The sequence below is a fragment of the Aulostomus chinensis genome, chromosome 1 (genome assembly GCF_037954235.1).
Source record: "Aulostomus chinensis isolate RoL2024-O1b breed Wild chromosome 1, RoL_Achi_v1.0, whole genome shotgun sequence".
Taxonomy (NCBI): Eukaryota; Metazoa; Chordata; class Actinopteri; order Syngnathiformes; family Aulostomidae; genus Aulostomus; species Aulostomus chinensis.
The window spans coordinates 41,780,711-41,796,934 of NC_141320.1; the positions used below are offsets into that span (position 1 = coordinate 41,780,711).

At 46.7% G+C, this 16,224-nt stretch overlaps 1 non-coding gene and 1 pseudogene across 1 annotated transcript; both read right to left on the bottom strand.

Annotated features, from left to right (window-relative positions):
- Positions 1 to 828: 828 nt before the first annotated feature.
- On the bottom strand, positions 829 to 900 carry trnaa-cgc (transfer RNA alanine (anticodon CGC)). Its single transcript has one exon. It is a non-coding gene; the product is annotated as a tRNA-Ala (tRNA).
- Positions 901 to 6,632: 5,732 nt separating this feature from the next.
- Positions 6,633 to 15,985, bottom strand: LOC147271688 (uncharacterized; annotated as a pseudogene).
- Between the last annotated feature and the right edge of the window lie 239 nt (positions 15,986 to 16,224).

The window sequence follows — 16,224 nt, forward strand, 5'->3', positions numbered from 1 at the left end:
GCAGTTACTGGTGATGCTTCACAGTTTCCAAGCTCAAACGGCCTCCTGCTTGTTGGACTCACAATTTCCAAAAAAGGTAGACATCAAAAGTCAAATCATGTTTTTGTTTGGTTTTGTGTTGTTTTGTTTTTTACTGGAGGAAAACTTCAAATTGTGATGATGTGTCTGACTTAGAAACTGAACCCCCAAAAATCAAAAAGTCTCCTTCTTCTGTGCCGTGATCTCTGAGCTGATCATGATTGATCTCATCAATAATCCTTGGCAGCCGACCAGTCACACACAGCCCCCCCCCCCACACACACACACACTGAGACATGCAGCAGCTCACAGTAACTGCCTCAGTCACACAGCAGATAGACTCCTTTCTATAACAAGATAAGCAGTAGAAATGGATGGAAGTGATGATGAACTGATGAACAGGTGATTTGTCCAAAAGTCAACATCAGATTCATTTCCAATCTGTGGAAGCAGTTTCATCTTGAGGTTCCAGGTAAGAACAGCCAGCTGTGGGCTGACACACATCTCTTCAGGAGCACTTCTATGCTCCAAACTTGCCAGGTTGAATTGTGTCTGTATTCTGAGGGCAGCAGGAGGACGGAGGAGTGAGGACACACACATTTGGAACTGAGAGCAGCTGTGTGTGGGATTTCCCCAGCAAAGATAAAACCAGCTCCTTCATGCTGGCTATGAAGGCTCACAGTCACACTGACCCAGCTACAAATACTTTGATATGCAACAGACTGGTTTCTCTTCTGGTAGTTTGTTATCAACTGTTGTCACATTTAATGATCAATTTAGCTGTTAAGATGAAGGCTCCAAAGGACCAGCTGGAGATGCCGGGGATTGAACCCGGGGCCTCATACATGCGAAGCATGCGCTCTACCACTGAGCTACATCCCCTCTGGTAGAGTCACTGTTTAACTGATCAAACACAAATTTTAGGGATAAAAAGGAAGTCAGCCTGTGATCTCAAAGGCTCTGTGATCTCAGGAGTTTCACTGTGATGTCAGCCCACACAACCTTAGACCACAGAGGCAAGTCAGGCTCCAGGAAGCTGAGGCTGCTCCGTTCTCAGTCCAGTCCAGAGTGAAGGTTTCCCTCTCAGAAGCTTTCCAATCCAGCCCAGATCCTCTCTGACTAGCAGGAATCTTTGACGAATAAAAAATCATTATATTGAACGTCTGCACATCCTCAGAATGAAGTAAAAGTATTTGTGTTCCTAAAATAATCTCCAGATGCTAAGATCAATTATTAACATTGATTGACAGCTCTAAACTGACCCACCATCACTATACAGTTGCAACTGAAATATTTAGAAATATTTCAAGGAAGCAGCAGGCCCTCATCCGCCCCGGTCCACCCGACTGTGTCCCCTGAGACAGATGACAGCTCACTTCTGGCAGAGGCAGTTAGGTTGAGGACCGTTGCTGATGTCATCAACTGATGTCTCCATCACCAAAGGTGACAGACAGGATGGTCATGGACATAAAACAGAGGTCGAAGAATGAGAAAGAATGGTTGTCCTGACTGAAGTTTAGCTTGAGCTTTTTAATTTGTTACTAAAGAAAGTATTGGTACAAGTAAAGGCAGGCGAACTTTCCACAAATATTCAGAATTGACTTTGACAACCAAAACATTAACCAAGACGACAAAATAGTGAACATGAAAAAGGAACCAGTCCCACCTTCTTGTGTGTTCCTGCTGAAGTAAATGTTTATGAAGATTTGTTGTGTTCTTTTTCCAAAGGTCCAGCCAGCATTGCAGGTCTCAGGAGAAGGAGCCACTTCAGCAGGATCTGTGGGACAAATCCCCCCACGGTGAGACCTGTCCAGCTCCCTGCAGCTCTGCAAGTGTTACCAACTCTTCATTCCAGCTGTTTGGTTGAATCCCATTTTTTCACCTTTGAACCTTTTGAACACTGATGAGGAGGTGAGGCTGGAGGCAAAACCACAACCTCACGTCATCTCACAGGATGAACCAAAATGCCAGACACTTCCTGTCACTGCTCCAGCACCACCTGTCTCCCCTCCATGTCTTTACCATCTGTGCAGCTTCCTGCTGTCCCTGGACCCTCACAGGTGATCGCTCCACCTGGAGCCTCACAGATGGGTTCTAACCTCCCAATACCTGCAGCCCAGCCTCGACCCACTCAGACACAGTCACCCGTTCAAGCTGGGCCTGGTACCACACTCCAGTACAGACAGAGAGAAAGAAGACACACGGGATCCTTTGAAGAAAATGCAGTAAAGACAGGAAGCCCCCATCACATTGTCAGTGTTTCAGTGACTGGCATTGTGAAGAGACTGAGACAAAGTCAGTTATGAATGGAGGGCTGAGTTGGAGCAGAGGGGGCAGGATCCTGGGGGTGGACTGTCTTTAGGGGGCTGAGGTGTCTCTGCATCTCAAGCTGAGACCACAGAGTCCTGTGTTCTTGAGTCATTGTCTATAGTCTCTGTTGTTGGAGAGCTCAGTGTGGTCCCTGATGGTCTAGTGGCTAGGATTCAGCGCTCTCACCGATGTGGCCCAGGTTCGATTCCCGGTCAGGGAATGAGTTATTTAGAGGTTGAGGGAGAGGTGATCAGGTGGTCCACATGATGGTGGAGGTGATGAACTGTGAGTCCATCATGGCTCCACTCTCACCCCCATTGTAGTGTTCTTGGTTCACTCTGCCATGGCCCCATGTTGAAGGGTTCAACATTCAGGTTCAACCCTTTGTTAGACTCTATTAAGTCACTGACTCCCAAACTCTGTAATCCTCCTTAGTAGCTTTGGATCCTCCTCAGCACAGAAAGTCCATTCACTGATGTAGGAACTGGAAAACTTAGAGCTCCAGTCCTTCGTTCCTTCCTCCACTGAGCAGAACAAACACAGAACAGAGAGCAGTTCCTCCTACAGTTCTCAGAAAGACTGAGGGCACCAAAGAAAGGAGGGAAATGCAATCAATGTTGAATTATTTTACATTTCTTATATTTGATCAAAGATAGAACTTAATAAGTGTCCATCAACCTGCAGGACAAACTCCTTCACTGTGTGTGGTTCAGAGTCCCTGGTTTGATTGCAGCTTTGACCTGAGCAGGTGTTCATCCTCATCTCAGTAACAGGGGACACTTTATCACACCAGTGGACAAACATCAGCATTCATCACCCAGCAGCTCCTCTGATCAACAGAACAAGCTGAAGTATTCTGGAGAATGAGGGCATGGATCCCTCTACCTCTCACATGCTAAGCTAGCACTCTACCATTGGAGCTAAGTCCCTGCTAATGAGCAGCAGATGATGGAGGTTGACCTTCATGCAGGGTTGAATGACCTTCACCAGTTGGAGCTTCTCTGGTTGACCAACATGTGGAATCTCTGTCAATACTCCAGTGGTGTTTAAGTGATGACAGTATGGGTTAGTGACTGGGAGTCTTGGATTGGACTAGGCTGATTGGATTCTCTAAATTGACCGTAGGTATGAATGTGAGTGTGAATGGGAGTGTGTGTGTGTGTGTGTGTGTGTGTGTGTTTGTGTGTGTGTATGTGTGCGCGTGTGTGTTTGTGTGTGTGTATGTGTGTGTGTTTGTTTTTGTGTTTGTATGCAGATTTTTGCCTGGAACAACGGATTTTATTTGAAGCAAGAGCCTCCAGATCAAAGTCAGAATTGATGATGATGTCATCAGGGGGCTTTGATAGTGTATTTATTTGTACCTAGAATTCTCTCTTTGATCTCAGGAGGACATGAAAGAAACCCAACTGAGGAAAGTAGAGGAGAACATTCAGCTTCATTAGAAACACTTGAACTGTGTTGAATTATATATATATAATTTTATATATATATATAATTCAACATATATTGAATCATCATATAACACACACATATATATATATATATATATATATACATATATATATATATATATATATATATATATATATATATATATATATATATACAATGGATGGATGGATATATATATATATATAAAAATCCTTCTGTAAATATCTTTTCTGTCTGTAAATCCTTATTTCTGTTCTCCACTCTTTATTATGCTATCTCTTGCTACCCCAGGACCAGAGTTCAATTTTCGTACCACCAACATGGAAATGTGAGTGGTTTGACAATCAAGATCCTTGAATCCTTGAATCCAAACGTCTACAGAAACATAAAAACTGCAGCATCAAAAACGATAAGGAGAGTGATTTTCATTTCAATGTTTTATTCAAACGTCCCACAAAAGAAAGGAGTTTACTGTTCAGTCCACAAACAAACTCCAACTCTGCTTTCAAGAACTCATCACCCTGTTGAAGCTCTGGTCTCCATGGCAACAAAGCGCACACCTTCATAAAAGCTGTCAACCACTCAGGAGCCAGCCTGCATTTGTGTGTGGAAAGAGATAGAAACCCCAAAAGATGGTGCACATTAGTCTCTCTCCTCAGCTTCAGTGTTCAGACACAGCAGTGTGTGTGTGTGTGTGTGTGTGTGTGTGTGTGTGAGCAACAACTTAACACAGGAAAGGAAACCATAACACTGATCATTGAATGTACAGCCACACTTCAACTCAATGAATGCTCTGCACAGAAGAATCCAGCTTCATTCCTGGATCAACAAGTCTTCTTCCAGCGAGTCAAACTCAATAAAAAAATCAAACAAATCCAAGCAAAGGACAAGGAACTCCAGCATTTTCCCTCCCTGATGACATCCACTCAGTTTTTAAAGGTGAATGTGGTGCAGACGGTGCAGTTTGGCTGCAGGTCTTGGACAAGGCTCTGAGACGCTGGCTGCTCAACAAGAGAGAAGGGCTGGAGACCAGGAACTAGAAAGCTGAGGACTGCACTGTCCACACTCCTCTGAGACCTGCTTCCTTTCTTCAAGCGTCATCAAGACATCCCAGCCTCAGATTTTCTGATTGGAGACAATGATGACCACAAGTACAACGAAAAAAAGAGAAGACAAAACAAATGCAAAGTCCATCCAAATCCATTGATTGATTGATTGATTGATTGACTGATTGATTGCTGCAGTTCTAATGTGGAGTTTCAAACTCAGAGAACCACTGCCGTAAAACACAGAAGAGGAAGAAGAAGGATTTTTATCCATAACTGAGATAAAAATTGAAAAGTTCAAAATAACATGAAAAATGGCAAATAATGTGTTGTTGTTTGTTGCCTTCAATCATTGCAGGAACAACATGAGATGGAAAAACAAGTCTTTCATCTATTTAAAGTAGAAAGATGTCTGTAGATAACATCCACTCCAAACAGTCAAACACAAGGGTGGTGATCAAGTAGAGCCTCTACATGGAAACAAAAGCACTGACAACTTTAAAAGAGGACAGAAAGTTTATGAAAAGACAAGTTTATAAGGACATTTAAAGGTGTGTAGACGACTGTTTACACTTTAATTCAGCTGTAGAAGAAGAAGACCTTCACTGTGAAAACTCATCCTGTGTTACAGCCGCCCCTCCAGGACGGTCAGGGACCAACTTCAGTCCTGGTCCTGATACACCGGAAATCCAAGCAATCCCTCACATAGGAACCATGTATTTGTTAAAGCAGCGCTCGCTGTGTCTGTGTAGGAGCCGGTACTGAGCGTATACTGCATGTGTACTACTACTAAAGGTACTTCACCGGAGGCTCCAGCTGATGTCACATATTTCTCCATCAGCTGGATGACATCAATGATATCAGAGACTCCGCCCACTCATTTATTTTCACACATCTCAAAGACAATTCAGTGTTTGATCAGGGATCAATACATCATTATAAAGATCAGTACTTGGTGCCAAGTGGATCTTTGATGGTGACCTCAGAGAAATCAGATCAGCCCTCACACCCTCCTGTCCAATGGTGGCTCCATGATTTCAGCTTCATCCTGTCTCTGTCCTGCTGAGTTTTCTCCTCTCTTTGTCTCTGTTCCTGCAGTCACACTGGATAGTTCCTGTGTGAAGGGGACCAACAAAGTGGTGGTGGACGCGTTGTCCAGAGTTCCTTCAGTGTGGAAATTGATAGTGAACTGTTTTCCTGTCTCTGGTTCTCCTCTTGTCTTTTCCTAGCCTCCTACATCATTGCTTTCTGGGTGCACTGGTCAATGCGGTACCTTGGGACAAGAGATGCTGGACCACCGGAGCAGCCACTGATTCACCTCCTGATAGGTTTACCTCATCTGTACAGAACAATGGGTGATGTACATGGTTTGAGGGGGTTTGGTTCATTATCATTTCGGCTTTTAAAAAAAATGCATTTCAGGTACTTTGGTGCCGTGACTTGCTTCTGGACCCCTTTCTTGAGGGTGTGTGTGTGTGTGTGTGTGTGTGTGTGGGGGGGGGGGGGTATAAAGGTCCCGTGGCTGGTGCCTTTCATGCTGTTCCTTGTGTTGCAGCAGGTATCTGGAGGGTGGGGGGCTGTTCGTTCCTCCTAGTTGAAGCTCCTGGGCCCGGTGCTCTCTACATACAGAACCCGCCTTGCTAGCCGGGAGCCTCTCTTCCTCCTCATCCATTGTCACTTTGATTTTCAGCAGACAACATCTCTTCTTTCCACCTCCCTTACACACATGCACACATGAACCCACACCACCAACTGTACTGACGATCACATCACATTGTTGTCTGAGTTCAATTTTGGTTCATCGTTGTGTTTTTTCATGAAATAAATTCATTTTTTGGCCGTCAACCTGCGTCTCCCACTCTTGTCACGCTTCAAAGCCACGTCTTGCAAAGGTGGTTTCTTCCCAGTGTGCGTTCTCATGTGTCTTTTCAGATGTCCCTTTTCTGAGAATCTTTTACCACAAACTGAGCAGGGAAATGGTTTCTCCCCAGTATGAGTTCTCATGTGTTTTCAGATCTCCCTGAACTGAGAATCTTTTGCCACAAAGTGAGCAGGGATATGGTTTCTCCCCAGTGTGAGTTCTCATGTGTCTTTTCAGATGCCCCTTTTCTGAAAATCTTATGCCACAAATAGAGCAGGGAAATGGTTTCTCCCCAGTGTGTGTTCTCATGTGTCTATTCAGATATCCCTTTTCTGAAAACCTTCCGCCACAAACTGAGCAGGGAAATGGTTTCTCCCCAGTGTGTGTTCTCATGTGTGTTTTCAGATCTCCCTTAACTGAGAATCTTTTGCCACAAACTGAACAGGGATATGGTTTCTCCCCAGTGTGTGTTCTCATGTGTCTTTTCAGATGCCCCCTTTCTGAAAATCTTGTGCCACAAACTGAGCAGGGATATGTTTTTTCCCCTGTGTGCATTCTCATGTGTGATTCTAGATGTTCCTTAACTGAGAATCTTGTGCCACAAACTGAGCATGGGAATGGTTTCTCCCCAGTGTGCGTTCTCATGTGTCTTTTCAGATGCCCCTTTTCTGAAAATCTTGTGCCACAAACTGAGCAGGGGAATGGTTTCTCCCCTGTGTATGTTCTCCTGTGTCTTTTCAGATATCCCTCTTCTGAAAACCTTCCTCCACAAACTGAGCATGGGAACAGTTTCTCCCCAGTGTGTGTTCTCATGTGTACATCCAAACGCCTTCTGTTTCAAAAACCTTTACTGCATGTTGAGCACCTAAAGGGACACTCATCCTCACTGACTTCAGGCTCAGCTTCAGAAGAGTCTGACATCTGGTCTTCAGTCTGGGGTTGTACAAGTGCATCTGGATCTACCTTGCTGGCTGGTTCTGGTTCTGGTTCTCCACTCTCTTCTCCATCAGCTTCTGTTTTCAGAGGATGAACTGGGCTGCTGCTCAGAGACTCTTCTTTCAAGTTCTCCTCAGTTAGACTCTGGTGAAGCTGTGGGAACTGAGGTTTCTCTTCGTCCCCTTCACTCTTCACAGGGACCAGAGTGAAGGGGAACGTGGTGATATCAGCCTCCTCCTGCCCTTGAAGCTGCCCTCCCTCCTCACTGATCCTGAGCTCCTCCCACTCCTCTTTAATGTGGGGGGGCTCTGGGTCCTGCAGCTCAGGGGGAACCTCTTCTTTAATCACCAGCAGCTGCTCCACATCTGCAGGACACAAACAGCAACATCAGAAATCTCTTCATTTGACTCTGAAACAGCGGAGCAACAGACAGAAACAGAACTCAACTCAATGAAAAGAGACGTCCTGCTACTGACGACCAGTCAGCAAACTGGGAACAGAAACACTGGCTTCAGATGCTTGGATCAACGTTGTGTCACCCAGGTCAAAGGTCATAGGTCCCCTCTGCTGAATGGTTTTGGTCCATTCATGATCACATCTGCTAGTCAGAATGTTCATTTCTAGAATGAGACCCTGTAGGAGAATGAGAGTTCAGTCCCTAGAACCAGAGGGAACCTGTACCGATGCTAAACATGTCAGCCCACCTACACTCACAGCCAGGGAGGTGCTGGCCACTGGGAGAAGTGGAATGATTCCCTAATGGCCGGTCCAGCCCAGGCCAACCGGGCAGTGGAGAAAAAAAGGTTGTTTTTAATGGGCTGATATAATTTCCAGTCTACAGGATCATCTTTTAACAAGGTAGCACCGTAGCAGCCTCCAGAAGAACGACACAAGGACACCAACATGCACAGCATGCTGGGCCAGCCTGTCACACACGACTCAGTTAGCAGGAGTTAGCAACACAGTGTGAATGTCCCCTCAGCTTGGTCTTGTCTTGGTTCAGTTCAATGGTAACATGCTTTTGATGCCTGTCAATGGGAGTGTTCTTAACATTGACCACTGACAGTGATTCACACCTCAAGTCTCCTAAAATGCTCTCGCTGGCGCGCGGCTGAGGGCCTCAGGAGTTGAACTTCCTGGACTGAATTAGGGGCCCAGCACGTCCCTGCACACCCAAACAGCCAAGTCAGCCAGGATCCAAGATAAGAACAATCTGGGAATGACCATCCCTTCCTGGTAGATCATCAAGCCAAACACACACACACACACACACACACACACACACACACACACACACACACACACACACACACACACACACACACACACACACACACAGCCTGTCTTCAGTATAAAGCTGTGTTCTGTCTCGTTGGAAGACATCTCTGACTGTGTTGTTAGCAGGGCTGCTGTGAATCAAGAGGTTCTCCATCGATCCCTGAGTCTCCATCACTGATTCCTCTCCTCCACCTCTTTCTGACACAACAATCCTGACAGTGACAGTCTGGGTTGGAGCTGAGCAAAGTTGGATCTGGTCTCTGGATCTGGACTGAAACTGCATTAAAATGATCAACAGAGCTTCACTGGTGTCTGCAGGACTTCTACCTTTGTAGTTTGTCCACTGAAGCTGCTGTAACTTTAGAGAATTCTGACGGGACTCATTTGGATATCATGTGACTTGCTGCAGGAGACAGAGAGACTGCTGAGGTGAGTGTGTGTGTGTGTGTGTGTGTGCTGCCTGAGTCCCACCAACATTGTGCTGCCTGCTCTTTGACTTTGTCTCAGGGGTTTTTCCAGCTGGTCTGGACCACTTGGTCTGATGAAGCTCCAGCTAGAATTCCTGGACTTTGTTTCTGAGCTACTAAAACCTCCCTTTATGTTGGGAACAATGCAGCAGGTCCCTGCGGGGACTCACCTGCTCTGTCCAGCCTGACTCGGGGCTTCACCACGGCATCGAGCAGCAACCTCTGCCGGCGGTTCTACCGCTCGTACTCCGCCACGGTTTCCTCCAGCAGAGCCACGATCTGCTCCGCGGCCGCCGCCAGCCGCTCGGTGAGCAGCGCTCTCAGCACCGGGACTCCAGCCGCTGAGTCTCCTTCTCCCAGCTGCAGCAGGAAGTCTTCAGCGGCGGCGAGGATCCGCTCCTGGACCGACACCCGCAGCAGCTGCGCGGCGCACATGTTGAGGTTCTACCGGCGCCACTCAGCCTTCAGGAGACAAAGACCGAGGCCGGGGGTTCACGGACTTCTCCTTCTTTCCTTGTTGTGTTCAAAGCTTCCCGCTTCTTCTTCTCGTTTTGTGAAGCGCGTATTGATGACGTATATGGTGACGTCCGAAGCCTCTTCAGCCGGCAGTGACCACGTGACTGATTCAGGACCTGCTTCTCCGGCTTGGCGTGAGATTCTAAATGTAAAGCAGTGAAACGCCGTGGTTTCCTCCCTCCTCGTCCAAAAGCGTTCGCTATTTGATCAAAGGAAGGAGAAACAAGTGACTCCATGTTGTGGAGGCTGAACTCAGAGTTGAGAGAACTTTCATTCTGATCTGAGAGCAGCAACAAAGCCACTGAGAAAAACTGAACCACTGTTAGAGTCGGCACAGCATCAGCAGTCAGGCTGTGTTCACACTGGGAGAAACCATCGGACAGAAACCTCCCTCAGTCACACTGAAGGAACCTGAACTGACTGCTGCAGCTGGGACACACACACACACACACACACACACACACACACACACACACACACACACACTCACTCAGCAGGAAACATGAACAGAGAGATAAAAGCACAGGATGACTCCTCCTCCTCCTTCCAGAGATCAACTGATCTCCAGATTGACTTCAGTTCTTTGATCAGAATTCTTCTTCCTCCTTGATAGATTTATTGATACTTTGTCATAGACGGTCCATTCCTATTGGAGGATGTTAAAGAGCAGAAGAACCAGGTTCCCATGTATGGAACTAAAATATTTATATACTGTATTGCAGTAGTTTCCAACATCCATCCATCCATTGTCTTCCTCTTATTCCTGTTAAGGGTCATGGGGCTGGAGCCTATCGCAGAGTCTACAGGTGAGAGGCGGGGTTCACCCTGGACAGGTCACCAGTCCATCACAGGACCAACACATAGAGACAGACAACCATTCACTCTCACAGTCACACCTACAGTCAATTTAGAGTATCAATCAGCCTCGTCCCCTCTTGATGTCTTTGGACTGTGGGAGGAAGCTGGAGAACCAGAGAGAACCCACGCAGGAACAGGAGAACATGGAGACTCCACACAGAAAGATCCTGTGCTCCAGCCGGGACTGGAACCTGGAACCTTCTTGCTGTGAGGTATTTTTATCTCACAAGTGGAAAAATGTAGAATCTTCATGTCATTACATGTCGTTCTCCATTGGGTCACTAGGGGGCAGCACCTACCTGCATCGCCAATATGAGCCTTCAGTCTGTCAGGGGGTAGAATTCAGTCACCACCAATGACATCAGAGTCAGAGTTTAGACATCAAAGACAGACATTAAAGCCTCTCTGATAAAACAAAAATATACTGCAATATTTTTTTCCAAAGTGAGACCCTCTTTATTCTCTCGTTTAATCTGCTGCAATAATAATGAGCGTCTTTGTCAGTCTACTGATGAATGTCAGATATCTTTGATGACCAAACCTGGACGTTTGTCTCAGTTTGACTGGAAGTCTCATTCATTCATTTCTCCTCCATGATTTCCTGCAATGATTTCCTGGTTCTGCTCCATTCAGGTTCAGAGAGCTGAGATTAAAATCACTCAGGAATAAAAGAGGAGACACCAACAAGTCAGCATGGAAGAGGAGCAGCTTTTCAAACTGGTCACCCTGGCTGCTGGTCTGGGCCTCCCTTTGCCTCGGTGCTCCTTGAACCAGTGAAGGTCCTGGTCCAGTCTTCTCCACTGAGTCCTCGTCAACAGGGAGCACCTCCCCACCAGAGAGGTGCAGGGCAAAGGAAAGGAAAACTCCAACCAGAATGAACGCTGCACTAAAAACTGCCCTCCATTTCTTGAGGGGAACGTTGGGTCTTCCTCAGGCAAACGGCAGTCAGCAGTGGCTCAACATCTGAACTGAGCCCAGACCTGGTCAGCTGATCATTCACCAGCTCAGCCCCTCCCACTCATGACGAAGACCTTGAAAACCCCAACATCACCTCCTCCACCTCAGTCTGGCGTGTCTGGATGGAGGGCTGTGATGTCAGCAGCGATGACATCACTGACACAAACACACTGATCTCTGACTGGTTTGGTCTGAGTGGGATTCAGTGACATCACACGACCTGCACCAGATGAAGGGGCGGGGCACCCAGGAGCTGTGACATCACTGGTGACTCTTGTTGGGCCGCCTTCTTGGCCAAAGTGGAGGAGAACAGGACCCAAATACAGACGGGGGAGAGGAGCGTTCAACAAAAGGAGGCTTGAATGATGAAAAGACAAAGAACAACAAAGGAATTCAAAGCACCAACAGAGGAGAAAAGACAAAGTAGCAAACAAAAGCCAAACTTCCACTGGAAACTTGGAGGAGCTGGAACAGGAGGGGGAGAACATGAGGCTGAGAACCCTGGAGAATGAGAGGTGGACAAATCCACCAGCGCAGCATCAGGAGAGCAAAGAAACCAGAAGGAGCTTTGAGGAGCTGCTGACATGCAGCCAGGGAGCGTCTGCCTGAGATGGGAGGAGCTGCTCATCCACCCAGATGGAGAAGCAGCCATCTTGCTCTTCTGACGCCGACCGGCAGAAGGAACAGAGGAGGTGAGGGGCCTCACGTTGTCATGGCAACATGGAAACATTCCACTCTGTCAGCGGTGCCTCCATCAGACGCACTTTGTCTTTGTGAAGATCAAAGTGAAAGGAAATAATAAAATAAAACAATGAAGGCTGCATGAACTGAGTGACACACTTGAGGATGACATCAGCGAAATGTGTGATGTCACACTGCAGAGTCGTGAGGTCACCACCAGAGAACAAATGAGTGATGAGATGCTGATTATTGACTCTCTACTTTAAATGATCTCACTCTCTTCCAGCTTGAAGAAGTTGGAGGATGAATGAAGTCAAGAACTGGAAAAATGGAGAACGTTCATGTCATTACATGTTGTTCTCCATTGAGTCACTAGGGGGCAGCACCTACCTGCAACTCCTGTGAGCCCTCAGTCTCACCTCATTTTCAGGCTCCAACTAAAATGAAGCTTCAACTCTTCTGAATCCTCTCCACCTGTCAGATCTGTTTGAAACTTCCAGGTTTGATCAACATCCCAGTCTGAACACATCTATAGGTCAGTAGTGACCACAGCGCCACCTACTGGCAGCAGGAAATGACAGATTTGACACTGAGATGTCCTCGTCACGGCGTGATGGAGAGTTCTGATGATTCATCAGCACAATCAAACTCTGAGAACTCCTCCCTGCATGGTTGATGAGGGTCAAAGTTCCCATGTGTCTCACTTCAGGTGGAGGACCAGAGATTTTAGGCTCATGTGAGTGGTTGATTCTAATGCAAGAATAACAGACCACAGACTAGTCAGTGAATAAAACTGCCCACTTCTTTATAGACAGAAAATGTCAGAAAAACAAAAACTATTGGTACCAAACCCTTTACATCCACACACATTCAATAAAGGAGTCTCCCTCCAACCAACAGACAGAAACCAAACCTCAGGAGAATCAGGTTATTGACCTCTTTTGAGTCTTATTTGAAGTTAACCCGACTTATTTGAGTTGAGGTTTAATTTGGTGGCTGGATTTCTATGATTGTTTGTTTACTTCACGGTGTCTATTTGAGTTTCCTCAGTCTAGGTTCTCATTTGATCTTGGTTCAGCCTATTGATGAGTTTTAGTTCTACGTTCCCTCTTCCTGTTGGGTTGTTTCACCGGCTCTATCCAAGCTTGAACTCCCTTTCAACAACCCACTCATGTAACACCGATTTGGCACACAATCAGGAAACGTGAACAAAACAAAGTTATAAAAATAAAACTCAGGGCCAAAGTATTTCAATTTACAACTCAATCTCACAAATCAATGATCAGAGTCTCTCCCGTTCAGCACCAGTCTTTTCGTTCAGTCCGTTATCAGTCCAAAAGAAATTCAAGGTGTCTCTGTGAAACCTGTCAGTTCTGTCCTACCACAATCCCACCGTCAGGGTCAGTGTCACCTGGGTGGGTGAGGTTTGCAGCGCCATTTTCCACTCCGACTCTCTCTCTCCTGTGGGTGGCTCGCCATCTTTTCTCCACAGCGTCAGGTGTGTTCGCACACCAGTGATCCCGCCTACAAAACCTGGCCAAATCCTCGTTCACAACACAATCAACACAATCCAGAATCATGGACAGCAGTTGAGTCCAGTGTCTTCTCAAAAAATGAAGGGACCAAGGAGAAAACCTCAAAAGAGTCTGCTTTGTTTACTCTTTCCTCTCTCATTCTCGAGTCGTCCGTCTGCTTTAGTTTAGTTTATTTATATTTGTACAGCACTTTTCATCCAGAGACTGCAACACAAAGTGCTTCACAGAACTGAGAGAAAACAGGCAACGTTTAATAAAATATAAAACAATACAATAAATACATGTTAAGAACCCGGCCTTCCCAACCCACATGACCTCATACATGCACACACCACCCCCCCCTCCCACACACACACACACACAACCACACACTGACTGTCAGTAGGAACATGGCAGGGCACTGAAAATCCTAGTGAGGAAAGACCACCTATGGGGGGCCATCCTCACCAGGAGGTGCCACAGCCCACAACCACAGGGAGCGCCGCCACCCAGACCCCCCCGACCCGGACAGACGGGTACACTCCACATATAATGCAGAGCCCCCCAGCTCTCCGGGCCTGGACGATCCCAAGGACGACGCCCCTGTGGGCGGACCAGACACACCTCCCAGTGTGGAGGGCCCCCACCAGGAAACACTGGAGCTAAAAACTAAAAGACTCAAAGAAGGTAGAATAGGAAAGAACAGAAATTACAATGATATTAAAATATCAGAATGACATAAAATATATATAAAATCTAAAAGTTTTAAGAGCTAATAAAAAAGTAGAATAAAATAATTAAAAGACTAAAGTAACAATAAGATATCGTGATAAAATGAAAGGATAAGAGAGACTAAGTCAGTTAAAAGCTAAGCTAAAAAGGGAAGTCTTGAGCCTCCTTTTGAAAACATCAACAGTCTCTGCGGTCCTGATGTTCTCTGGCAGGCTGTTCCAGAACTTTGGGCCATAATGGCTGGATGCAGCCTCCCCGTGGGTTTTAGTTCTGACTCTTGGAACGACTAAAAGGCCGGTGCCAGAGGACCTCAGGGTCCGCGATGGTTGATATGATAAAAGCAGTTCAGATAAATAAGGTGGGCCAAGACCATTAAGACACTTAAAAACTACTAAAAGAACCTTAAAATCGATCCTGAAACACACGGGGAGCCGATGCAGCGACATTAAAACTGGTGTAATGAGCTCCCGCCCTCTGGTCCTCGTCAGCACACGTGCTGCAGAATTCTGGAGTCATTGTAGATTATAGATGGTTGTTTTGGGGAGACCAGAGAGCAGCAGGGTACCACAAGAATCTGAAGGACTGGAAATAAAAGCATGCATCAGCACCTCCGTGTTGGCCTGAGAGGAACGGGCGACTCTGGCTCTGTTCTTAAGATGATAAAAACCTCTCTTAGTTATGTTCTTGACATGTGGAATGAAATTCAGCTCAGAGTCAAAAATGACGCCCAGGTTCTTTACAGATTGTGAAGGTGATGTGATCCTTTGATGAGTTTAGGATCAGTCAGAGATCAAAGACTGAAGCAGGAGATCAATGAACAGAATTCAGACATCAAAGACAGAATTCAGACATCAAACACATCCCCGATGGAGGCTACACCCCCCCCAGACAGTTTCCATTTAAGTCGTAAGTTTTATTTGTACAGTGCCAAATCACAACAAATGTTATCTCATGACACTTCACAAGTAGAGCAGGTCCAGCGCCTCACTCATTCAATGAGTTTCTTCTCTGCTTCGAGGACCCTGACACCCCCCCCCCCCCAGCACCAGACTCACACCACCACCTGACGACACGCCCCTCAGTGTGACCACAGCAGACGTGAGGAAGACCTTTCAGGGAATCAACCCTCGCAAAGCTGCAGGCCCTGACAACATCCCAGGGTGAGGACTGAGCACAACAGCTGTCCGAGGTGCTGGCGGACATCTTCAACACCTTACTGGCGCTGTCATCTGTCCCCACCTGCCTAAAGACTGCCACTATTGTCCCTGTCCCCAAGTGCTCCACAGTGACAGGCCTAAATGACTACCGACCCATTGCACTCACCCCAGTAGTCATGAAGTACTTTGAGAGGCTGGTCAAGGCCCACATAGAGCTCTCCATCGACGTCTCTGTGGACCCCCACCAGTACGCCTACAGGCAACACCGCTCCACTGATGACGCCATTTCACCAGTGGTCCACGCAGCCCTCACCCATCTGGAGAGCAGGAACTCCTATGTCCGCCTTTTCTTCCTGGACTTCTCCTCTGCTTCAACGCCATCATCCCACATGGGGGACCTGTTCAGTGGACCTGAGGACTGGTGACCTGTTCAGGGTGAACCCTGCTCTCACCAAATGTCAC